Below are 25,647 nucleotides of genomic sequence, written 5' to 3'. Positions count from 1 at the left end.
TGAACCCGGGTCTCTGGCGCTGTGAGGTAGTAACTCTACCGCTGCACCACCGTGCCTGCAATGAACCCTGAGCAGCTATCAATGTTGTGCGGACCAAGCTGTCTGTGATTCTGTGGAGTGGCAGTGCACTGGTTAATGTCTGCCTTCCTTCCTGAATCAGTAGCTGGTGTCTGATCCTTTCCCCGTCACCCTCCCTCCCTGCCTCCCCAACCCACCGCATGTGTTAATGTCCATCACACACAACTGTGAGGTCACTGCACAGAAGGCTCCTGGGAACCTAGCCACAGAATCCATCACCTATTATAGTATTGCTTGCATGTAAGCCTAGAGGGGTTTACTCCAGTGAGCAGAGGGCTGGGAAACCTGCTGTTCCCTTGCTAGAGATATCCTCAACGCATCTTCTGGCGTTATTTATCGAGAAGCAAGTGTCTGGATTTCTTAAAAGAGAAATGCCCCATAAATATTTACCTGGCCCAGTTGCCAGCAGTTACGGTGGCCAATCGCCTTGAGATCCAAATCTGAAGAACAGGGAGGGTTCATGACGGAAAACAGCTTTCTGTAATAAAAAATACATGTTTGTTCATTTGCTTGAAAGCCAGGGTCTTTAAACTGCAGTGACTTATTACTGGAGTTAGTGGAAGACTGAACCTCCCTTCCATCTACACCTCTCGCTGCCTTGGCAAGGCCAGCAGCATAACCAGTCTCACCCTAGTCACTCCCTCTTCTCCCCTCTCCCATCAGGCAAGAGGTACAGAAGTGTGAAAACACACACCTCCAGATTCAGGGACAGTTTCTTCCCAGCTGTTATCAGGCCACTGAACCATCCCACCAATAACTAGAGAGCGGTCCTGAGCTACTATCTACCTCATTGGAGACCCTCGGACTACATTCGATCGGACTTTACTAGCTTTATCTTGCACTAAGAACATTATTTACATAATTCCCTTTCTCATGTATCTGTACACTGTGGACGGCTCGATTGTAATCATGTATAGTCTTTCTGCTGGTACACAAAAATGCTGGAGAAACTCAGCAGGTGCAGCAGCATCTATGGAGCAAAGGAAATAGGCAACGTTTCGGGCCAAAACCCTTCTTCAGACTGGTTGACTGGGTAGTACGCGACAAAAGCTTTTCACTGTACCTCAGTACACGTGACAATAAACTAAACTGAACTAGGGTAGACTTGAAGCATCTGGAAGGGCACAAGCCCCTTGCATTCACTCAGCGAGGTGATGAGATGGAGTACTGTACTGGAAAGCTCAGACCTGGTCTCGGCTGATGACTGTTACTCAGCCCATGGTGTGACCAAACTTATTTTGACCCGATGATGGAAGCGTTCTATTTATGGTGCAGAGATGTGCCCAGGGATCATATGCTGCTTGTGTGGGAAGCCTGGGCTCACTTTAAAGAGCACAAAAACTAATTATTAGGAAAGAAACCACGTCTGAGGCAGGGGTTTAATGTTTGATTCAATCCGAGGCTTTCATTCTAATAGGGTAAGTAGGTCGTCAAAATAGTTGTCCAAATATAAAAATAGCTGACCATGGTGTTTGTTTCATCTGTGTGATACTCAACCCCTACAGTACTGCTCACTCGCATTGGCTCCCGCGTCTGATCAACTCTTTTTGGTTTCTGCTTTCAGGAGATCTATTTTGGTTCCCTTTCCTGAAGCTACCTCCCCCTTGCAATCTTTCACTCCCTACTGCTAGATCACCCAAGAACTTCGAGAAGTTTGGCAAGAACCTTCCTTTCAAATTGTCTTTAGTGTGGTAAGATGGCACAGCCATAGTAACAAGAAATCACTTGCTCTCAACACAGTCGCCCCGAACTGAATGAAAAGTCAAACAACACCCCAGAAAACCAATGCCGAGGAAGGATTAGGAATTAAGGCACTTTAACTATTAATGGGAAGGAAGCTCTGATGGTAAGTTTCTCTCTCTGTCATTTTTAGGTACAGTTTTATTTTTGAAATTCCAATTCTCCACTAGACTTTGGCACTCATGCATAAACCTTTCACTGCAGATAGAAAACAAAATACTCCAGTACAAGTAGTCTGATTTCTAATCTGTCGTGGATTAAGTTTGGTATTTAAGATGAATTTGCTTAAAATGTTTCCCTTCACCATGGGAGTGGAGGGTCAGTGTACCGCAGGATGTAACAAATTTAGAATCGCACAGATTGAGGCAAGAACAGGAATGATCGTAGCAGCAGGTGGCAGCTACAGTAGGTGCTGGTTAGCTGAAGTAATCTTTGTGACATTTGATTAAATATTGTGCGTTTGTGTAATTATTTTGGTGTATTTGTGTTGGTGTCACTTATGCTATCACAGTGAAGTATGGACACTTTAAAACAGGTTTTCAGTTTGTACTAAGCTTTTATGTGGCAACGAATGTGAGGTGCAGGCTAACTAACGACAGAGTTTACTCTGGGGTGAAGAACATACAGGGTGATGTTGGACTTTGATAGAAACATGTGTGAGCTCTCATTAGACTCAAGCTTTGCAGCAAACTGAAAACTGTTGCTTTGACAAGTGATGAAGAATTCATGCTGTCGTAAATTTTACTCAAAGTGCCTGAATTAGGTCAAATAGCAGAAAATACTCCTTGTGGCTTGGTGCCAGACGGCAATGTTGGACCAAGAGGTGCATGGCCACGTGGCGGAAGTGGAGGACAAGGATACGCCCTGACCTCCATGTTAGTCCACAACAAGCGTAATATTAGACAAGTCTCCATGTATCTGTTTTTATCCCACAATGGGCTTGTATCCACTTGAGTTCAGAGGAGAGAAAGGAGACTTTTGATTGAAACATAGAATCCTACATGGTTCTGTCATTGTGGGGAGGATGTTCTTCTTGTTGGGGAAGTCTCGAACTTGATGTCATTGCTTGAAAATAAGGGTCTGTCCATTTAAGAACAAGATTAAACTTTTGTTTTCCTCTCTGAGGGTCAAGAGTCTTCGGAACTCCCTTCCCATAGGGTTGTGGAATACTTTAAAGAAAAATGGTAATCACCAAATATGTAGAAGATTACTGTGATAGAGAGGGATAGGGTGTTTAAATTATATTGGGAATAACCATGATATTAATAAATAGCAGAGGAATCTCAATGAGCTGCATATTCTCTCCCTCTACATAATTATACATTTATACACCCTATGGCTTCACAGACTATAATGGAACCTTTTCCAATTTTAAGTGATTATTATGTTTTTATTTACTTTCCTCGTCTACGTGATAGATCCTTGATTGTATGGTTACTTATCTAACAATGTTATATTGTTCCCATGGATGTGTCTGGGACATGAGTTAAATATCAGTGATAATGTCCTAAGTTTCAATGGTTCCATGATACGTTATTGGCACGTGTACCAGGCTACTGTAGGGACAGTGAATGCTTTGTTTTGTGTACAACTCGGTAAAATCATACATCAAACTCACCTAGACAGTACACGAGAGTCACCACGTGTCTGATGCCAACAAGGTTGCAGAATGGGCAACAAAATTCCCTTCACGTCCTCTGTCATAATAACCTTTGAATGTTTGCAGTCTGGACGTGAGCGAGGGCAATGACTCCAGAGTCTTAAAGCTGAACAGGAATTACAACCTCTGCCTCTGACTTTGATGCCTAGCAGCCAACTGCAAAGGCCGAGCAAAATCATTACTTGTTGGGAACAAGTCCAAGGCCACGTTGGTTGAATAACGCTCGCTGCCCTGTTTCGGTTGGAGTTGAGAATCCTTTTATTGACCTGCCGCGAGTGGTCTGTTGATCAGGAAGTTAAGATCTGGTGTGAGACCTGTTGGTCAAGGAGACAACAGGGCAGTGGATGTAATGTCTAATTTTGCCATTAATTTTTAGGATCTACGTTAGATACATAATCACAAGGGGGACATTGTTTGAAATGTAATTTTTTAATACAAGATGGAATTGATTGCTTGGAAGATGCACCAATTGTATACATTCAACAGTTGAATCTAATGCTATAATATGACAAACATATTAAATCCATGCATGTGTCAGAACAATGAGCAGCTCAAACTAAAAGCAGCAAATCTAGAGATTGTGGTTGGTGCTTCTTGTTCTTGTTGTTATCATTAGAGTCATAGAGTGATACAGTGTGAAAACAGGCCCTTCGGCCCAACTTGCCCACACCGGCCAACATGTCCCAGCTACACTAGCCCCACCTGCCAGCATTTGGTCCATATCCCTCCAAACCTGTCCTGTCCAACTACCTATCTAACTGTTTCTTAAATGTTGGGATAGCCCCAGCCTCAACTACCTCCTCTGGCAGCTGGTTCCATACACCCACCACCCTCTGTGTGAAAAAGTTACCCCTCAGATTCCTATTAAATCTTTTCCCCTTCACCTTGAACCTATGACCTCTGGTCCTTGATTCACCTACTCTGGGCGAGAAACTCTCTATAAGATCACCCCTCATTCTCCTACGCTCCAAGGAATGGAGACCCGAGCCTCCTCAACCTCTGCCTATAGCTCCGACCCTCTAGTCCTGGCAACACCCTCGTAAATGTTCTCTGTGCCCTTTCAGCTTGACAACATCTTTCCTATAACACAGTGTCCATAACTGAACTCACCAACATCTTATACAACTGCAACATGACTTCCCAACTTCTCTACTCAATACTCTGGCTGATGAAGGACAATGTGCCAAAAGCTTTTTTGACCACCCGATCTACTGTACCTGTGACTCCACCTTCAAGGAACCATGCACCTGTACTCCTAGATCCCTCTGCTCTACAACACCACCCAGAGCCCTACCATTCACTGTGTAGGCCCTGCCCAGGTTAGACTTCCCAAAATGCAACACCTCACATTTTTCTGCATTACATTCCATCAACCATTCCTCAGCCCACTTGCCTAATCGATCCAGATCCTGCTGCAATTTTTCACAACCATCTTCACTTATCTGCAAAACCACTCATTTTTGTATCATCTGCAAACTTGCTAATCTTGCCCTGTATGTTCTCATCCAAATGATTGATAAAGATGACAAACAGTAATGGGCCCAGCACTGAACCCTGAGGCGCACCAGATTCTTTAGACTTTAGAGGTATCGTAAGGAAACACGCGCTTCAGCTCACCAAGTCCACGCCGACCAGTGATCGCACCCGTACACGAACGCTATCCTACACACTAGGGAGAATTTATAATTTTACCGAAGCCAATTAACCTACAAACCTGTGTGGCTTTGGAGTGTGGGAGGAAACTGGAGAACCGAAGAAAATGGGTGACGATTCGGGTTAGGACCCTTCTACAGACTTTCTGGACCTCACTTGTCAGGTTTTCTTCCCCCCCCCCTCACTTCCATTTTCCAGCTTTCTCTCCCACTCCATCAGTCAGAAGAAGGGTCCAGACCTGAAACATCGCCTCTCCATACCCTACAGAGATGCTGCCTGACCTGTTCCTCCAGTACTTTGTGTTTTGCTCAAGTTTCCAGCATCTGCAGTTCATTGTGTCTCCATTACTTGAAGCCAAATGAGTTCTCGTAGCTTTGATGCAGCGTGTATCTGAAGGTGAACTTGTTCAGTATCAGAATAAGTTCACCCAGGCGATGGTTGAATGGACCTCTGCTCAATTTGATTGGTTAACCCAAAGAGGTGATTATTTCACCCAGAGAGTTGTGAATCTGTGGAATTCTCTGCCACAGAAGGCAGTGGAGGCCGATTAGAGCTAACGGAATCAAGGGATATGGGGAGAAAGCAGGAACTTCTGGATGATCAGCCATGATCATATTGAATGGTGGTGCTGGCTCGAAGGGCCGAATGGCCTACTCCTGCACCTATTGTCTATGTTTCAATGATTGACACTTTATTGTCACTTGTAGTTGGTACAGTGAGGTTCTTTGTTTGCAAGTAAAGGGTGGCAATAAAGTTACAAAAGTGTTAAATATAGCCCCTCTTCCTTCCCCCCCCACCCCACCACCAGTCTCTCTCTGTTCTCACTGCACCCCCCCCCCCCCACCCCCCCCCCTCTGCACCCCCATGCCGGGTCCCTCTTTGTTCTTTGTTCAAGGAAGACTCCTCAGACAATCTGGTGTGGGATAGAATCTCATGGGTCTAACTAAACCGTGTCAAAAATAAGTGAGTCTGTTTTATCAATGTTGGTTAAAAGATAATAGACCAGGGGGTACTGGCATGGGCTTTTATATGCAGAGGGCTTTGCCTTAATGTCTCAATATTGGAAGAGATAGGGTGAATGCAGTCTTTGACCTAGGCTAGGAGAAATCAAGAACCAGAGGTCATAGGTTTAAGGTGAGTGGGGAAAGTTTTAATAAGAGCCTGAGGGGCAACTTTTTTACACAGAGGGTGGTGGGTACATGGAAGAGGTAGTTGAGGCAGGCATTATTACTGCTTCTAAAAGACACTTGGACAGGTACAGGGATAGGGAAGGCTTAGAGGGATGGGAATGCAGGAAGGTGTGAATTGTGTAGATGGAGCATCTTGGGCAACATGGGTGAGTTGGGCTGAAAGGCCTGTTTCTGTGCTGGATGACTATAACCCCTCAAAGAACAGCAAAAATACACAAGGGGCCCTCTCTTCTGAAATGATGAATTGTTCAAATCTCCTAAATGTTTTAGTCATTGTAAATTGTTCTGTAGATATATAGAGTATCAGTTGACTAATTGTCCAAATTTAGGCCAGGCAGCTGCCTCACCCGCTGTGCATGAATCTGTCTCTCTCATAGCTCAGATGGTCGCATTCTCACCTCTCAGTCGAAAGTCACAGAGACTTGTTTTTCAGCCGGTCTTGTCTTGTCTGTGTTGCATTTGACACGCTGGGCTTCAGCAGACAGCGAATTGAGTACAGAAGGGATGTGATGTTTGATATACAAGATGCTGGTGGGGCTGCACGTGGAGTATTGCCTTCAGTTCTGGTCACCCTGCTACAGAAAGGATCTCATTACGCAGGAGAGAATGCAGAGGAGATTTACGAGGATGTTGCCAAGACATGAGACCATGAACAACAGCGAGAGTTTGGGTTAGCTGGAACTTCATTCCTTGGGGCACAGGAGGATGAGGGGTGATCTTATAGAAGGGTTTAAAATCTGAAAGGAAATGCATGGAGCGAATGCAGTGTCTTTTTCCGAAGGGAGGGGATTCATAAACGATAGAGAATAGTTTAAGGTGAAAGTAAGGTGAGAGACTAATGCCAATACACTTCAGTACCAACTTGTGGGAATTAGATGCACCACCTCTTCATTTAGCAGAGAGCAAGTGTTCCCACAGAATATTGGGAAAGATTAGAGGAGTCATAGAGTCTCAGTGGAAATCCCTCAATTATTCAATACTGTATCAGTCCTCATGCAGTGTGATGTATCTGTATACCTATTGGCTGTCTGAGGAAGGGTCTCGACCTGAAACGTCACCATTCATTCTCTCCAGAGATGCTTCCTGTCCCGCTGAGTTACTCCAGCTTTTTGTTGATACTTAGTGGTTGCAGTGTTTCCACTGTACATTCGTCAGTGCTCCATTGGTTTTAAGATGCATTGGATATCTTGAGGTCGTGGTTTGGTGTTATGTAGATGCAAGGCTTTGTATGTTGCCCTGCACAGAGGGAGAGCGTGGTTCTTGGTTCTTCTTGGTTCTTGGTTTCTTGGTCCTCCAAAATATTCCAAATGGAATTTCAACTGGAGGTGGTGAAGGGAGGGCGTGGCTGGGCTTCTGCCATGAGTTATGCCCCCGTCCCACTTAGGAAACCTGAACGGAAACCTCTGGAGACTTTGCGCCCCACCCAAGGTTTCCGTGCGGTTCCCGGAGGTTGCAGGTGGTTGCCGGAGGTTGCAGGTAGTGGAAGCGGGTAGGGAGACTGACCAAAAACCTCCGGGAACCGCACGGAAACCTTGGGTGGGGCGCAAAGTCTCCAGAGGTTTCCGTTCAGGTTTCCTAAGTGGGACAGGGGCATAAGTGAGTGTAGCTGTGTGGGATTTCCACCCTAGATTGTCCTCACTAAGTGCTCTGTTCTTGCTGCAGAGAGTTTGCCATGGCAACTGGTGTCGCTCCCTCAGCTCCACATCAGGAAGAACATAAGTGAAACTAATAAATGTAACAATTCAATCCCATTTGATTATGATTTAAATAATTGAGGAGTTTAGCTCATGGAAACGCGATCATAATAGAACGGGATTGATTTTCTTTCTCTTGATCTTCTCCTGGGTTACGTCTCAGAATTCTACACACCATTGGACCTTGTCTCTGGAACTGGTGCACTACAATGCTGAGAACTATATCCTGCACTCTGTATCTTCCCCTCTGCTCTACCTATTGTACTTGTGTTTGACTCAGAGATATCAGAGATTTTTTTCGTCTAATTGTAGTCTTGTAGGTCTGTGTCCAAGATGGCTGCCGTGAAGAGAGAGTGAACGCTGGCGCGCTTTGGCTGCCGCTGCTCCCTCTTCACACTGTGTTTTTGATTTTCTGTTTTTGGATTGAATCCTGTTTTTAATTTGTGTCTCTGTGATGTCTTTATTACTTGTTATATTCCGATTATATGTTATTCCGATATACTATGTAAGGTGTCCTTGAGATGTTTGAAAGGCGCCCATTAAATAAAATTTATTATTATTATTATTATCAGAGCTACCACAGATAGATACTGTAGATTCTTGATTAGTGGAGGTGTCAGTGGTTACGGGGAGAAGGCAGCAGAATGGGGTTAGGAATGAGAGATAGATCTGCCATGATTGAGCCATGATCAGACTTGATGGGCTGAATGGCCTAATTCTACTCCTATCCCTTATGATCTTATGACATGACTTGGTTATATTTATATATAGTATTATTTGATTTCTGTGGATAGCGTGCAAAACCCATGGAGCAATTGTGGATTGATAGATGTGGATTGAAGAAAAAACTAGCCAGGAAATGATTAACGTTTAGGAAGTAAGTCTTTAACAAAACCATTGCCATCTACAGTTAATTCGATATTTATAGTTTTGGGTGGCACGGTGGCGCAGCGGTAGAGTTGCTGCCTCACAGCATCAGTGACCCGGGTTCAATCCTGACTACGGGTGCTGTCTGTACGGAGTTTGTACATTTTCCCAGTGAACATGTAGGTTTTCTCCAGGATCTCCAGTTTCCTCCCACACTCCAAAGACGTACAGGTTTGGCGGCTTAATGGCTTTGGTAAAATTGTAAATTCTCCCTAGTGCGTGTAGGATAGTCTTAGTGTGCGGGGATCACTGGTCGGCACGGACCCGGTGGGCCGAAGGGCCTGTATCCGCGCTGTATCTCTAAAACTATAGTTAACTACTTTATCTAAATGTCAGTCTGCTTGGATACAAATATAGTTGGAAGGCGTTGCTGTAATGAGGCCATTGTGACTGCTACAGGGTGGAGATAGATGGAGAGATTGGGCAAATAGCTGACAATTTACAGAGGATAAGAGAAATCAAAAGCTGGATGATGGAGAGAGACTGCAGATTTGTGAAGGTCAGAGGGATTGAGATGTTCCAATACATGAATCACCAAATGTTAGCAGGCAGGGGCCCCATAGCAAAAGCGTCCATGTCGTGGGGCTGGAAGCTGCAAGTATCCTGAGCTAATTCTGCTACCAATCATCATCTATTTCAACAAGTGATGGCTCCCACTGATTGTCACCGGAAGCTTGCATCCTTTTCAGGACGGACAATGACAGCCATGTCAACATTTGAAACATGGAAGGTGGACACAAATGAAGAAACAGGCAGGTCCAACAAGTAGTTCGGGGGGAAAGGGGCATGTGGACGTTAATTGTAGAGGATGCAGCTGAAGCATAGGGAAGGTTAGTTCCAGTTGCATGTAGCATTGGTGAGGCCACACCTGGAATACCATGCACAGTAGGGTGCCCTTACCTAAGACAATACAGTAGCATTAGAAGCAGTCCAAAGGAGAATCCCCACGCTAATTCCTGGGATCACAGGATTGTCCGACCAAGAATGGCACTTTGTATTTCTTGGAGTTTAGAAGAATGAGGGGTGACCTACTCAATGTATAAGATCCCAAGGAGGCTTGACAGGGTATTTACATTGAACAACTCTGACGGTCGACTCTATCTTTGCCTCTCATAATATGATACACTTCTAACACGTCTCCTCGCAACCTCCAGTATTCCAGAGAAAACAATCCAAGTCTGTCCAACTTCTCCCTGAAGTTAGCAGCTTTGTGTCTGTCTAAACTTTGAAGTAAAGAAAGACACAGAGTGCTGGAGTAACTCAGCGGGTCAGGCAGCATCTGTGGAGAACATGGATAGGTGACGTTTCACAGAGTGCTGGAGTAACTCAGCGGGTCAGGCAGCATCTGTGGAGAACATGGATAGGTGACGTTTCACAGAGTGCTGGAGTAACTCAGCGGGTCAGGCAGCATCTGTGGAGAACGTGGATAGGTGACGTTTCACAGAGTGCTGGAGTAACTCAGCGGGTCAGGCAGCATCTGTGGAGAACATGGATAGGTGACGTTTCAGATCGGGACTCTTCTTCAGATTGTGGTGGTGGGTCAGAGTGGTGTTGTGGGGGGGGGGGGATTAAGCTGGAAGAGAGGTGAGTCAGGACAAAGTCTGGAGAGTGATAGGTGGATACAGGTGAGGGGGGGAGGGGTTGATAGGCAGATGGTTGGACAGAAGCCAGAGAAGTGTGAGAAAAGGCTAGCAGAGTTGGGATTGTGAAGCCTGAGGAATGAATAGAGGTGGAAGGGAAGAAATGAGGTGATTTGTGCATCCCTGGGTACTGTCTTCTCTCTGTTCTCGCCTGCACCAATCAGGTGTTGATGGGTTGGCATAGCTTCAAGTTCCAGAGCTTTGCTACACTTCAACAACTCTTTACACTCATTCACTAATCCTAATTTATCCTCTTCACCAGAGGCACTCCGTCCCCACCATGGTCCTCTGCCCTTCACCTTGGATTCTCAATGAATATAGCAGATGCCGTGCCAGAGATGCTGCAAATAGCGGCAATGAAATCATCTGCTCTGTCGAGGTGCAACATCTCACTCTTTCCAGCCCTTGGTGATCAGAGCTGCGATTCGCTTTTTGCTTCAAGGACTCCATTTAGAGCTCTCTCCTGCGTAGCTCTGCGGATCTGAGACACACAATCTTTTCAAATGTCCTGATTATTTATTTTAATAATAATCTGCCCACTCACCTGAACTCCTGGGGAACTGAGCTGAATGTTATAATCAATAACAGAATAGAATCACTCTCTTTGAAATAGTTATACCCTAACCCATTACATACCTTGAACATTAGTGCCTGCATAGTGTCTGCCTTAATTGAGACACCTTCCTTATTAAGTGTCGAAGAGTCTCGAGTATTTAAATGATCATACACACCAGCCATGGAACAATTAAATCATTTTTTGCTGTATCTTTACTGGCCTTTAAGCACAAGAACACAAACAACTAAATGTATAATAATCAGTAAAATAATAAGTAAATATTCAGCAATGAGAGATAGCTTTGCTCAGTCCGCCTGGGCCTATCTTCATCTCCCGGTTGCCAAACACTTTAAGTCCCCCTCCCACTCCCACACTGACCTTTCTGTCCTGGGCCTCCTCCATTGTCAGAGCAAATTGGAGGAACCGCATCTCATATTTCGCTTGGGCAGCTTACACCCCAGTGGTATGATAATTGATTTCTCTAACTTGAAGTATCAAGTTCTCCAGGGATACTGCCTGGCCCGTGGAGTTACTCCACCATGTTTCCTTGTTCCTCCAGCCCACCTCATTGCGGACATTGGACTTTTTCTCTGGAATTGTTATGTTATAATACCGAGAACTGTATTCTGCACTCTATCCCTTCTCTCTACTTGTTGTACTGGAGTTTACCTTGATTGTATTCATGGAGAGTACAAGCAAAACCAAAGCTTTACACTCTATCTCATTACATGCCAACAATAATAAAGCTAAATTAAACCTAGGTGGTCAAAACTGCATGCGGTCCTTCAGATGTGGCCCGACCAACGTATTATTAAACTGCAATGTCCCCTTGCAACCAGTGCTGCAGGATAATGAGTCAGAACGAAAAATAATTAATGCATTTTGCCAGGATGCATCACAGCTTTGTCTGGGACCTGCTCCATCCAAGACGGCAAGAAATTGCAGTGAATTGTGGATGCAGCCCAGACCGTCACACAAACCAACCTCCCTTCTATTGACTTGATTTATACCTCACGCTGCCTCGGCAAGACCAGCAGCATAATCAAGGACCAGTTGCACGCTGGCCACTCCCTCTTCTCCCCTCTCCCATCAGGCAAAAGGTACAGAAGTGTGAAAACGCACACACTGCCAGATTCAGGGTCAGTTTCTTCCCATCTGTTATTAGGCAACTGGACCATCCTACCACAACCAGAGGGCAGTGCTGAACTATTATCTACCTCATTGGTGACTCTCGGACTATCTTTGATCGGACTTTGCTGTCTTTACATTGCACTAAACGTTATTCCCATAGCATGTATCTGTACACTGTAAATGGCTCGATTGTAATCATGTATTGTCTTTCCACTGACTGGTTAGCACGCAACAAAAGCTTTTCACTGTACCTCGGTACACGTGACAATGAACTAAACTGAATGGGAGAAGATGGAATGTTCTGGGAAATATCAGCAGGTCAGTCAGTTTGTGCTGAGGGAACAGAGCAGTTTGAGCTGTAGAAGTCAGCTCTGCCAATTTGTAAGATCTCAATTAATCCCTTGCCTAAAGCCCAGCCTGATTCCCAAGTGTACATTCTCCAGCATCTGCAAAATTCTGCCCATCAGGCAGCATCTCTGGGGAAAAGTAATAGATGACGTTGAGGGTCTCGACCCGAAACAGGAATAAAAACCTGCTATGTTACTCCAGCATTTTGTGTCTATCTTCAACCTACAAACCTGTATGGATTTGGAGTGTGGGAGGAAACCGGAGCACCCTGAGAAAACCCACGTGGTCACAGGGAGAACGTGCAAACTCCTAACAGGTGGGGTGATCCAAGACTCCAGCAACGCCAATACCTGCCTGATTTACATTCACATCTTTCAGTCCCGAGCGCGATCATTCCGGGATCAAAGAGCCGGGAGAACATTCTCCCTTTATGATGCATCATAATGTTTGCACTATGTGTGTGTGTGTGTCATGCTGTGAATTGATAGCTCGGGTTTCTATATGTGCATCAGCCACCCCTGTTTGCATCACTGGTGTGGGTTTCTGCAGCGGATGAAGCAATGTTGTGAATTTGCACATGGCTCCAATTGTAAACTGCTGGTTGCGTTATTCAGCTTGGAAACACCAGCCTTTGTTGGATGACATCAATGATAACTAATAAGCAGAGCTTCAGTTCTGCGAATATAAAAAACAAATTGCAATATGTGGCCCGTTCCTATTTCTGTGCATGTTTTTGAAGCTAAATGAGGCAACAGTGGGGGGGGCGGGGAGATAATTCTAGACGGGATTTAGTGTTCCGCTTAGTCTTTCCTTGGACAGCGAAAAGAATCCTCAACATAATCTGTCCATAAAAGGTGCCAGCAAGCCCTGCTCTCCCCAGCAGCAAACAGACAGGGTCTGGAAATTCACACCAGGAATTATATCAGTGTGAGGAAAAGTCCTGATCTGAAACGTCACCTATCCATGTTCTCCACAGATGCTGCCTGACCCGCTGAGTTACTCCAGCACTCTGTGAAACGTTACCTATCCATGTTCTCCACAGATGCTGCCTGACCCGCTGAGTTACTCCAGCACTCTGTGAAACGTTACCTATCCATGTTCTCCACAGATGCTGCCTGACCCGCTGAGTTACTCCAGCACTCTGTGAAACGTTACCTATCCATGTTCTCCACAGATGCTGCCTGACCCGCTGAGTTACTCCAACACTCTGTGAAACGTCACCTATCCATGTTCTCCACAGATGCTGCCTGATCCGCTGAGTTACTCCAGCACTCTGTGTCCCTTTGATATTGTAACAATTGCTGTAAAATAGACTATGGTGCAGCTCAATATTTTATTGCAGAATTGACACCCCAATATCAATGCATCAAAAGCAGAATTGCCAAAAGTCTGGAGCTGCACAGCTGGTATTCAAATGCAAGCTGAGTTATGGTGGGAGTGTTTAATAGAGGAAGAAAAAAGAAGTGCTGGAGGTTTATGTTTATAATTGGCACGTATACCGAGGTGTAGCAAATCAGCTTTGTCTTGCATGGGATCCAAGCAGATCAGATAATACCATGCATAAATTAAATGAGGCCAAACCCAAGTACCATAGAATAGAGGGGAAGATACAGAGTGCAGAACATAGTTCTCAGCATTGTCGAGCATTAGATCCATAGACAAAGTCTAATGTCTGCAATGGGGTAGAGGTGAATCAAATAGCACCTTAGCTTATGGAAGCACTGTCCAGAAGCTTCATAGCAATTCAATGGGTCAGGCAGAGTCTGTGGAGGGAAAAGACAGAGGAGGTTTCAAGTTGGAACCCTTCCTCGGACTTCTGTACCGACCCAAAATATCCTCGGCACATTCTCTTCACACATGCCCGTGATCGCATTGGTTTTCTCCAGGTGCTCCAGTTTCCTCCTACACTCCAAAGACATGCAGATTTGCAGGTTAATTGTCTTGGTAAAATTGTACATTGTCCCCAGTGTATGGGGTCATTGGGTTACGGGGGGCCCCTTCCCTAGTGTGTGTAGTGTACGGGGTGATCACTGGTCAGCATGGACTCGGTGGGCCTAACTCGCTGAGTTTCAGCATTTTGTTCTGCAGACCTCTACCCCATTGCAGACATTTTGTTTTTTGTATATATTGAATATCTGCATTGGCTCCACCTCCACAACTTCTGTAGTAGAGAGCTCCAAAAGCTCACAACCCTCTGGCAGAAGACATTCGTTTTTACTTCTGTGTAAAATGGTTAGCTATTTATATTGTAAAACTTTTCTCCTAGTTGTAGATGTAAACTCCACAAGCATCCTTCTCTCTGTCATGCCCCATCACATATAGTTGGTCTGAATGGGAACATGGCTCGGAGGGTGACCAGCCTCCTGAGTCGGGGGTTTGTGAGTTAAACCTCAGCATGGAGTTGTCCTGGGAGGCATGCAGTCCAGAGGGAACACTGACCATCACAGGTATCCATGGGAAGGTCATTTTTTGCTGGATATTTTGGTTTTCATTTATTTGTTTGCTTCTGTATCTAACAGCAACTGTTAGCAAGTGTTACATTCCCTCCACAGATGCTGCTTGACCTGTTGGGTTCCTGCAGCATTTTGTGTTCTGCTCTCCAGTCCCTTGTGTCTCATCTTAAAGAAATGTTAGGTTTAGTTTAGTCGACACGTGTACCAAGGTACAGTGAAAAGCTTTTTGCAGTGTGCAATCCAATCAGCGGAAAGACTATACATGATTACAATTAATGTGTAGGAAAGAACTGCAGATGCTGGTTTAAATCGAAGGTAGACACAAAATGCTGGAGTAACTCAGCGGGTGAGGCAGCATCTCTGGAGAGAAGGAATGGGCGACGTTTCGGGTCGAGATTTCGAACAGGTTGTTTGATGGGATTTAGTTGAGTTTAGAAATACAGAGCAGAAATAGAACCTTTGGCCCACTGAGTCCAAGCTGACCAGTGATCACCCTGTACACTACACACACACTAGGGACAGTGGCCTTCAACCCCAATGACCCCACACTACACTGACTGGGGACAATGTACAATTTTACCAAGACCATTAACCTACAAACCTGCATGTCTTTGGAGTGCGGAAGGAAACCGGAGCAAACGCACGCGGTCACGGAGAGAACGTACAAACTCCGTACAGACAGCACCCGTAGTCGGGATTGAACCCGGGTCTCTGGTGCTGTGAGGCAGCAACTCTACCGCTGTCCAAATGAAATGCACCCAATGGTTGCAGACACCTTTGTTTCACCCCTTATTGAAGCATCATTCTGACCAAACCTCCATGCAAGGGTTGACTGACCTACAGGCATTGGCTATGCAGTCATTTCACAGTGGGGAGTTATATAAGCCAGCAGCATGCATGAATGGATTTGTGCATTTCAGCAATAAATCCCTGATACTGAGTATCGAGCAATCTGTGGGTTTCTGACCTCATGGTTAAATATATACAGTGATGTAACATACCAGAGATCTGACTTTTAAATGTAAAGAACACCTCTCTGTGGCAGATGGTGTCCTGTTCCCTGTGGCTGTGACATAACCCAGCGGTGAGGGATAATTTAGCTTTCCAGCTGAGAAAGATTAACTCATGAGTACTTCTTGAGAAGCAGTCTGGTTTGGGATGTCATTCTTGGGCCATGGGTAACATGCTCAGACCAGCATTTATTGGGCTTGTTGGGGTCAAGGAAAGAGCGTTCACGTTGCGCCCCTGTTTCCACCAATCTTCCCACCACCACGCACAAGAAGCGACAAGACAGACACCATTGTGTGCAGATGCCCAGCTCTGGCTGAACAACTTCTAACCTTGTATGCGGACTCCATAAGAAGAAGGTTGGGCTTGTTAAAGTCTGGCTGGATTGCTGTTTTGGCCCACTGCTGTCATACAACACGGAAACAGGCCCTTCGGCCCCACCTGTCAATACTGACAAAGATGCCCCATTTAAGCTAGTCCCATTTGCCCGTATTTGGACGATATCCCTCTAGATCTTTCCTGTCCATGCACCTATCCAAATGTCTTTAAAATGTTGTTGTTGTACCCACCTCAACTACTTCCCCCGGTAGCTCGTTCCTTATACCAACCTCTCTCCGAGTGAGAAGGTTACCTCTCTGCTTTCTATACATCTTTCTCCTCTCACCTTAACCATGCTACCTGTGTGACCATGTTCAGGGAACTATTCTCTCTACAGCTCTCCTGGTTCCTTCTGCTTCATTTGGAGAGATCTATTTGTGATAGGATTTGATTGATTGAAAGATACAGCAGGGAAACAGGCCCTTCGGCCCACCGACTCCACACTGACCATTAATCGGCCGTTCACACTAGTTTTGCATCCACTCCCTACACACTAGGGGCAATTTACAGAAGTCAATCAACCCACAGACCTGTATGTCTTTGGGATGTGGGAGGAAACTGGAGCACCCGGAGGAAACCCACGTGGTCACAGGGAGAAGGTACAAACTACACACAGACAGCACCCGAGGTCAGGATCGAACCCCGGTCTCTGGCTCTACAAGGCAGCAGCTGTACCACTCTGCAGCTTGTATTTAGGCCATTTCTCACTGCTATATATTCTGCACATCACTGAACTCTTCCAGGTTTGGAGAAATGACATTTACTGGAGCTCAGATCAGATGCAGTTAATTTGCAAATTACAAGCACATGTAGTTATCTTTTATTGGCCTCAGTGAATGCAGACAGATAACCTGATATGGTTTCAGCAGCAGACTTATTGACAGCTAATTTATCATCCAATCACTGATGTGTGTCTCGAATTATACCATGGAAGGGAATACACCTTGTAGCAACCGGGTGGATTTAACATCGTAAAACCTCAGTAGACCAGGCGAACCCAACACCAATAAACCTCCAGCTTCACAACTGCCTGAACCCAGCTGGGTCACTCTAGCTGGGAAATATAGCCACTAATGTACTACAGACATGCTATACCAGGCAAAAAGCTCAGCCCACAGGCCCATCCAGTCATTCATGGTGCAGTGCATCAGTAAGGCAGGAAGCATTACCGAGGATGCCCGCTAACCCCGGCCTTTCCCCTTTACTCTCTCATTCCTTCTGGGAGAAGATGCAGGAGCTTGAAAGCCCAAACATCTAGACTTAACAAGAGCATCTTCCACCTGCTAACAGACCCTGAACCAATTACCTTGTTCCCACCCTCATCATCGAGACCCTGTCACAAACTCTCACTTTACTTTGCTCGTTGTGCTTTAATATTCTTTGCATTACTTGGATGTTGCATCAGCATCTTGCACTATTGTACTAGGTTGGTATTGTACTAGTGTGAACGGCCGATTAATGGTCAGTGTGGAGTCGGTGGGCCGAAGGGCCTGTTGTACTCAGCATTGTATTTATTGCCATATTTATCATTCCTGTGTATATAGTGTTTAGTCTATGAACTTCATGTGTACAAGGAATTTCAAGGTACCCTCGTGCATATGACAATACATTGGTCTATACTAGTACTGTAGACATAAGGAACTGCAGTTGCTGGAATCAAGAAGGGTCCTGACCCAAAACATCTGCCCATTCCCACCACAGATGCTGTCTGATCCACTGAGTCACTCCGGTACTTTGTGCTTTAATCTAATACAGTTCTTTGAGGACTCTGGGCTCCCATCAGGCAGAAGGTACAGAAGCTTGAAAGCGGGCACCACCAGACCCAGGAACAGCTTCTTCCCCTCTGTTATCAGGCTTCTGAACGGTCCTTCCATAAACTTGTTTGATTCACCTCTACCCCATTGCGGACATTGGACTTAGACTCTGGAACTGATGCGCTACAATGCTGAGAACTATATTCTGCACTCTGTATCTTCCCCTTTCTCTACCTGTTGTATGAGTTTGAACTGATTGTGGCCATGAATGGTGCATCTGATCTGTTTCGCTAGCGTGCTAAAGAAAGCTTTGCTCTGTACCTTGGTACATGTGATAATAATAAATCTGTAATACTGCCCTCCAGTGGCTTTCCAATTGCCCCATGTGTTAGCCAGATCTTTAGCTTAGCTACTAAACTCTGGAATTACCTGTAAACACCTTGATCTCTCTTCCATTGAAGCCTCCCTCAAAGCCCACCTCTTTAACTAAGCCTTGGCTTCCTCCCTTTATATAGCTGAGTCTGAATGTTTCTTTAATTCTACTTTTGTGGTATTTTAACAAGTTAAATCCAAGATATTGTTACACGGTGCTTTCACTTCCTGTTCAACAACCTGGAGCCACACACCAATGATTAGGAGATAAATAAGTCTACTGTGGAAACCATACCAGGTTATCAGCCTGAAACATCTAACGCATGCACTTGTATTTGCAAAGCTAGCTGCGTCTGATGTGCCCGTTAGTTGCAAGCTCCACTGACATGGCACATGGCAGCACTTTAAACAGGCTGAGCAGTCGTAGTTTGGTGTGAAGATTGACAGGGCATTCGTAGCTCTGAAATGATTTCTGCCATCATCCTTTACAAGTCTAACTTCTGCACCATCTCTGGTAAGGTGTGAGCCTCATAAAGAGAACGTTAGCTCACAGGAAGTGGCACATGATTATTAATGTTAGAAGACAACTGATGTCGTGATAAACCCTCCACCACATCTAATTATTTACATATTTCACGCTGTTAACTGCTTTCTTCCCAGCTGTGATCAGGCAACAGAACCATCCCATCGCCAACTAAAGACCGGTCCTGCCTTGCCATCCGCCTCATTGGAGACTCTCGGATTATCTTGAATCGCACTTTACTGGACTTTGTCTTGCGTTAAACATTATCCCATTCATCCTATATCTGTACACTGTGGAAGGCTTGGCTATAATCTTGTATAGTCTTTGAGCTGACTTGATAGCATGCGACAGAAAAGCTTTTCACAGTACCTCGGTAAACATGACAATAACAAACTAAACTAATCTATGCGTGACTTTGCCGAGTGCAATGTGTATCGCTGATCAATGGCATTAATTGGATAACCACCCAACTACTCCTTTCCCCCCCCGTCGGGACTGGCCCCTATTTCTATCCCCTCACCCTTCAACCACAATCCTTTCTCAGGCTTCACCATTCTCAACTCTTCAACCCTTTTCTCACAATCTTCAATTTCAATATCTGACCTTTGTTCCAGCCATCTGCCTATCAGCCCACAACGCCCCCCCCCCCCCACACCCCCACACCCCACAACGCTCCCCCCCCCCCACAACGCCCCCCCCACACCCCCCCCCCACAACGCTCCCCCCCCACAACGCTCCCCCCCCCCCCACAACGCTCCCCCCCCCCCACACCCCCTCTCCTCTCGCATGTGTCTACCTGTCGCCTGCCGCTCTTTGATCTGTCTCTCCCCTCTCCCAGCTTTCCTCCCCCTTCCCCCCCCCCCCCCCCCCCCACCACAATCAGTCTGAAGAAAGGTCCTGGCCCAAAACGTCACCTATCCATGTTCTCCTGAGATACAGCCTGACCTGCTGAGTTACTCCAGCACCTTGTCCTTTAATGTAAACCAGGATCTGTGGTTTGTTGTTTCTGTATTAATATATGTGTCAGGGTCAGGGTCAAGGTCAGTGCTTGTTGCTTCTAGAATCATTGCATGAGTTGGGATCTCAGTGACAACTTCCATAGTGGATTGCTTTGTACTTGGGTTCCTGAGAATTTCAGCATAGCTTAGTGCTGCTCTGTACTAGTGTCATTAATACCTGAGTGTGTCAGAAAATATTTGAATACTGGATTATGTGAGATGCTCAGGTGCCTAGGTATTTCATGGTATTTCTTTAACTGAATACCTGACGTGTACATGAGGTACCTGAGCTTCCTTCATTCCTGGGTTTGGAAATACAGCGTGGAAGTAGTCTCTTCGACCCACTGAGTCCACGTTGACCACCGATCACACATCCACTCCCCGCACACTAGAGGCAATATCTAGAGGCCAAATAACCTGCGAACCCGCACTTCTTTGTGGGCGGAAGCCAGAGCACCCACAGGAAATCCACATAATTTCCCACAGGGTGAACATGCAAACTCCACACACACAGCACCCGAGGTCAGGATCGAACCCAGGTCTGTGACTGTGAGGTGGCAGAAATGCCAGCTGCACCACTCTGTGCCATTCTCAGTGTTCTCTGTGTATTCAGAGAGTTTGTGTCCTGCCAAAGTGACTGAAGGTCACAGCTATGTTTCATCAAATTTTTACAAGCTGAGGATCTTGTTCATTGAACTAAATTTAACCTCTCCCTCTAGATGGGCAGCAATGAGACCAAATGACGGTGCAGCGAGAGGCTTTAAGTGTACACGGACCTGGGCGGAATGCACACAAGCCCAGCTGCTTCAGCTGACAAAGCAGGTATGTTGAAAACCAATGCTGGGGCTCGTTCATAGAGGGTGCACCGTTGACATTGTATGGGCAAGGTTTCAGGTCGAGAAGATCAAAAACATCACCGATCCCTGTCCTCCACAGATGCTGCCTGACCCGCTGAGTTACTCCAGCACTCTGTGAAACATCACATGTCCATGTTCTCCACAGATGCTGCCTGACCCGCTGAGTTACTCCAGCACTCTGTGAAATGTCACCTATCCATGTTCTCCACAGATGCTGCCTGACCCGCTGAGTTACTCCAGCACTCTGTGAAACGTCACCTATCCATGTTCTCCACAGATGCTGCCTGACCCGCTGAGTTACTCCAGCATTTTGTGTCTATCTTAGATAGATATTCATTCGGATTTGAAAAAGAATTGGATAAATCTGTATATTTCTTGCCATGGAGCCCACTGGCCATGGTTCATTATCTACATCTGGAATGTCTGTGACATAGAATGTAGAACAGAGAACATTACAGCTCAGTAACGGGCCCTCCGCCCACAATGTTTCTGCTGAACACAATGCCATGATCCATATCTCTCCATTCCCTGCATATCCTTGTCTCTATCTAAAAGCCTCTTCAAGAGTGAGTGGTAGAATCATGCAGCCTATGATGGGCCTGTTTCCAAGCTGGTGGAAACCCATGGGCCCACCCTGTCCACACTGACCCACACTGACCCACACATCCCACTACACAAGCCCCAGCTGCCTGCCGGCCTCCACCACCACCAACTCTGGCAGCACATTCCAGCCTCTCACCACCCTCTGTGAAAATTCTTTCCTTGCACAGCTCCTTTACATGTTGCCTCTGTCACCTTTGAGCCATGCCTTCTAGTCTGTGATTTTTCACCCCCTGGGACAAGTATTCTGACTCTATGACTCTCATAATTGTATATTCTTCTGCCTGGTCTCCCTTCAACCTCCGATGCTTTGGAGAAGACAATCCAAGTTTGTTCCACTTCTCCACATAGCTTTCTGTGATGCTAGGACTCTTATTTACACATTGGTACACTTTCTCCAAATAGTTCCTGATATAGTTGCCCCTGCTGTATGTTGTGATGCATGTAGGATTCATGGGAGGTTGGTCTTGGAGTGGGGGGGGGTTCTCCTCAAACTGTGGAGCATCCTGGACAATACAGCTCACCCCCTCCATGACAAACTGGTCAACCTGAGGAGTTCCGCCAAGATGCAGGACAGAACACCACAGGAGATCCTTCTTCCCTGTGGCTACCAAACTGTACAACTCCTCCCCTTCTGTCATGGGGTAGACTGAGGCTGAGACTGACTCCCCTCCCCACCCCCCTCCCCCCAATCTTTGACCATTCCACAATCCTTTCCACTCGGTACTTTAATTTCATGTTTCATGTATTTTGTGTTTTGTGACTGTCGGCCGATCAATTTCCCTGCTGGGATAAATAAAGTTCTATCGTATCGTATGGTGTCGATGGCAAATATACAAGCCAAGTCGGGACGTAAAGTTCTATCCATTATATTAACATTACAAAGCTACAGCAAAAACACTGTTCCCAGCGTGGGGCAGCTTTGGAGTTTCTATGTGGTCCTGGTCTTGTAGAATGTCTCCAGTTCTCCATGAGTCCACTGGGGGGCAGCCAGCAAGACAAGGGGGGGGGGGAGCACAATCTAACCCTCTAACCCTCCCAGGAGGATGGTCTGAAGTTGGGCAGCTAAATAAGACAGTGTGTGGAACTTGAAACACCTGTTACAGACTGTGTTAATAACGTGCACTGTGTCCACGTTACTGCCAATGAAGGAGTTCAGTTTCAGTGATTAACATGCTCTTAAAATGTTTTAATAGGTTGCGTTGGATGGGGAGATCCTTCACTTTATGGAGCAGGCTGCCTCCTACTGGCAGCTCACTTGTCAGCAGACTAGCTGCCACAAAGAGTTTCAATGAAAACCACTCCGTTTATTCATTCTCCCTTTATCAAGAATAACGAGATAATTAAATCCAAGGATATTTTTTCAAAACATTGGAGAATGCAAGCGAGCATTGTAAATTAAGTATATTATATATTACAAACATAGCTAACTGGAAAAGGAAGTTTATTCCAAAAATAACAGATACATACTGATGACTGCATCTATTGCGTATGTTAATATCAAATGTCATCAGGCAATTTGTTCATCAATTAACTTTAAAGTGCTTTTTATGCAAAAATCAACATAAAAAACATCAACACAAAATAAAAATTATCCAATTCCATCACAATTCAGATTGGACTATCTGTTGGTCATGTTGGTGAGGGAGCAATTGGAGTATTGTGCCCTGATGTGGTCACCCTGCAATAGGAAGGATGTCATTAAACTAGGAAGGATGCAGAGAAGATTTATGAGGCTGGGGAGATGGTGCAGATGAGGTTTATGAGGCTGCGTAGATTACAGGGAATGAACTGGAAGGAGAGGTTGGACGAGCTTGTGTTCCTTCGTTGGAGCACTGGAGGCAGAAGGGAAACCTTATAGAATTATATAAAATTATGAGAGGCATTGATAGAGTAGACGAAAATACTGGAGGATCTCAGCGGGTGAGGCTGCATCTATGGACACAAGGAATAGGCAACGTTTCGGGTCGAGACCCTTCTTCAGACTGAAGAATACAGATGCTGCCTCAGCCGCTGAGTTCCTCCAGCATTTTTGTCTACCTCTGATTTTTCCAGCATCTGCAGTTCTTTCTTAAACCAATAGATAGAGAAGACAGTCAAATACAAGAGACTGCAGATGCCGGAGTCTTGAGTAGAAAGTGCTGAAGGAACTCAATGGTCAGGCAGTATCTGTGAAAGGTCTGAAGAAGGGTTTTGATCTGAAATGTCATCTTTCCATTCTGTGCACAGATACTTCTTGACCTGCTGAGTGCTTCCCTGACTTTGCCTTTTGTTATGGATAGAGTCAAGCAGGTCTCATACATCCCACCTCACCTGGAGATTTAAACACCATTTGTTGCTAAGTTTCAGCATGCGTACACCTGGGTGACCAGTAGCTCTGAAACTATACACTGGCAATTGAGGAGGTTTTGATTCAGGACCCTTCTTCAAACTGCGTTTTACACGAGATTCCAGCATCTGTCATTTCTGGTGTCTCCAAAGGGAAGTTTGCAGAGTTTCCCAGGCTCTTCCCAAACTTTCCTGCGTATACATGGGAGCACAGATCATTAGTGATAGGAGCAGATAGGCCATTCGGCCCATCAAGTCTACTCTGCCATTAAATCATGGCTGATCTATCTTTCCGTCTCAACCCCATTCTCCTGCCTTCTCCCCATAACCCCTGACACCCGTGCCAATCAAGAATCTGTCGATCTCTGCCTTAAAAATATCCATTGACTTGATCTCAACAACCATCTGTGGCGATGAATTCCACAGATTCACCATCCTCTGACTAAATAAATTCCTCCTCATGTCCTTCCTGGAACATCCTTTAATTCTGAGGTGATGACCTCTGGTCCCAGACTCTCCCACTAGTGGATACATCCTCTTCACATCCACTCTATCCGGGCCTTTCGCTGTTCAACGTTAAACAATATTTGATCAGGTCAGATTATCAATAAGATCAATTATTCTGATCCTAATTTTAAGCTAAAATCCATGTTAATATCACCTGATCTATGAAATCAATCATTTCCAGTCAGTGAATACAAATGTTATTTTATTTGTGTGAACTTAATTCTAAGGTAAACATAGACCGAGGTTTCTGCTCTGTTTATTAATTAAATAAGAGAAGAGAAAATGGATTATGGTACTGAACACAAATGAAAAATTAAACATGTTTACTGTAATTTAAATCAGGGTCTGTGTGATTGACAGCAAGCCTTGAATTATATTTCTCAGTAAGATGACCACAGAAAGCCGAACATTAATTCCACAACAACAGGGGAATGGATAAAGTGAATGCTCACAGTCTTTTCCCCAGAGTACACAATGCTAAAACTAAAGGGTACAGGCTTATTGTGAGAGGACATGGATTGAAGAGGGTCCCCCTCTGGGGAATTATGTTCATTCAGAAGGTTTGCGAATCTAGAATGAGCTGCCAGAGGAAGCTATAGAAGTGGATTCAATTATTATTATTTTTTTAAAGGCATACAGTATAGGAAGGGTTCAGAGGACTACGAGCCAAATGCAGCAAACTGGGACTAGCCCAATATGCCAACTTGATCAGCGTGATCAAGGTGTGTTTCCATGTTGTACGGCCCCATGAGTCTTTAACATCAGCTTTATACAACAATGCAACATTTCTTTTAATTTCAACAACTCGTTAATTTTATTAAACATTTTAGCATTGCCATATACACCATGTTTTCCTCGTAACCATTAGAATTTAACAATGAGTTAATTAGCAATATAGAACAGAAACAGACCCTTTGGCCCACCTTATTCCTGCTGACCAAGTTGACATATTGGGCTAGTCCTATTTGCCTGCATTTGGCCCATAGCCCTCTGAACCGGTCCTATCCATATATATCTCTGTAAATCCTTTCCAAAAGTTGTCAAATATTATAATTCCTTTCTGTTCACCATTAGACTTTTGCCCAAACTGAATTAAGGCAGGTTATGAAGCTATGAAGGTCATCACTTTTGAGGAATTTTCTCGTTTCTCAAATGTCTTTATTGGAGATTTTACCACCTATTACCAACCTGCAGCTCCACAGTCAGGGAAGGATATGGAAAGTAAAATGTTTGAGGTTCGGGAGCAGAGCAG

The 25,647-nt window shown here is 45.2% G+C and overlaps 1 protein-coding gene across 2 annotated transcripts in view; it reads left to right on the top strand.

Annotated features, from left to right (window-relative positions):
* The first annotated feature begins 1,276 nt into the window (after positions 1–1,276).
* The window catches only part of c37h10orf71 (chromosome 37 C10orf71 homolog), a 28,986-nt gene continuing 4,615 nt past the window's right edge, over positions 1,277–25,647 (top strand). The window contains exons 1-3 of one of the 2 annotated variants that reach the window (XM_033012592.1): positions 1,277–1,496; positions 1,643–1,924; positions 20,823–20,925. The gene's annotated coding sequence lies outside the window, so the exon portion shown is untranslated. The remainder of the gene's footprint in view (positions 1,497–1,642; positions 1,925–20,822; positions 20,926–25,647) is intronic. The other variant, XM_033012593.1, reaches the window with a different exon arrangement.

Source organism: Amblyraja radiata, chromosome 37 (assembly GCF_010909765.2).
Source record: "Amblyraja radiata isolate CabotCenter1 chromosome 37, sAmbRad1.1.pri, whole genome shotgun sequence".
NCBI lineage: Eukaryota > Metazoa > Chordata > Chondrichthyes > Rajiformes > Rajidae > Amblyraja > Amblyraja radiata.
This window is presented reverse-complemented; position numbering and strand designations above follow the sequence as displayed.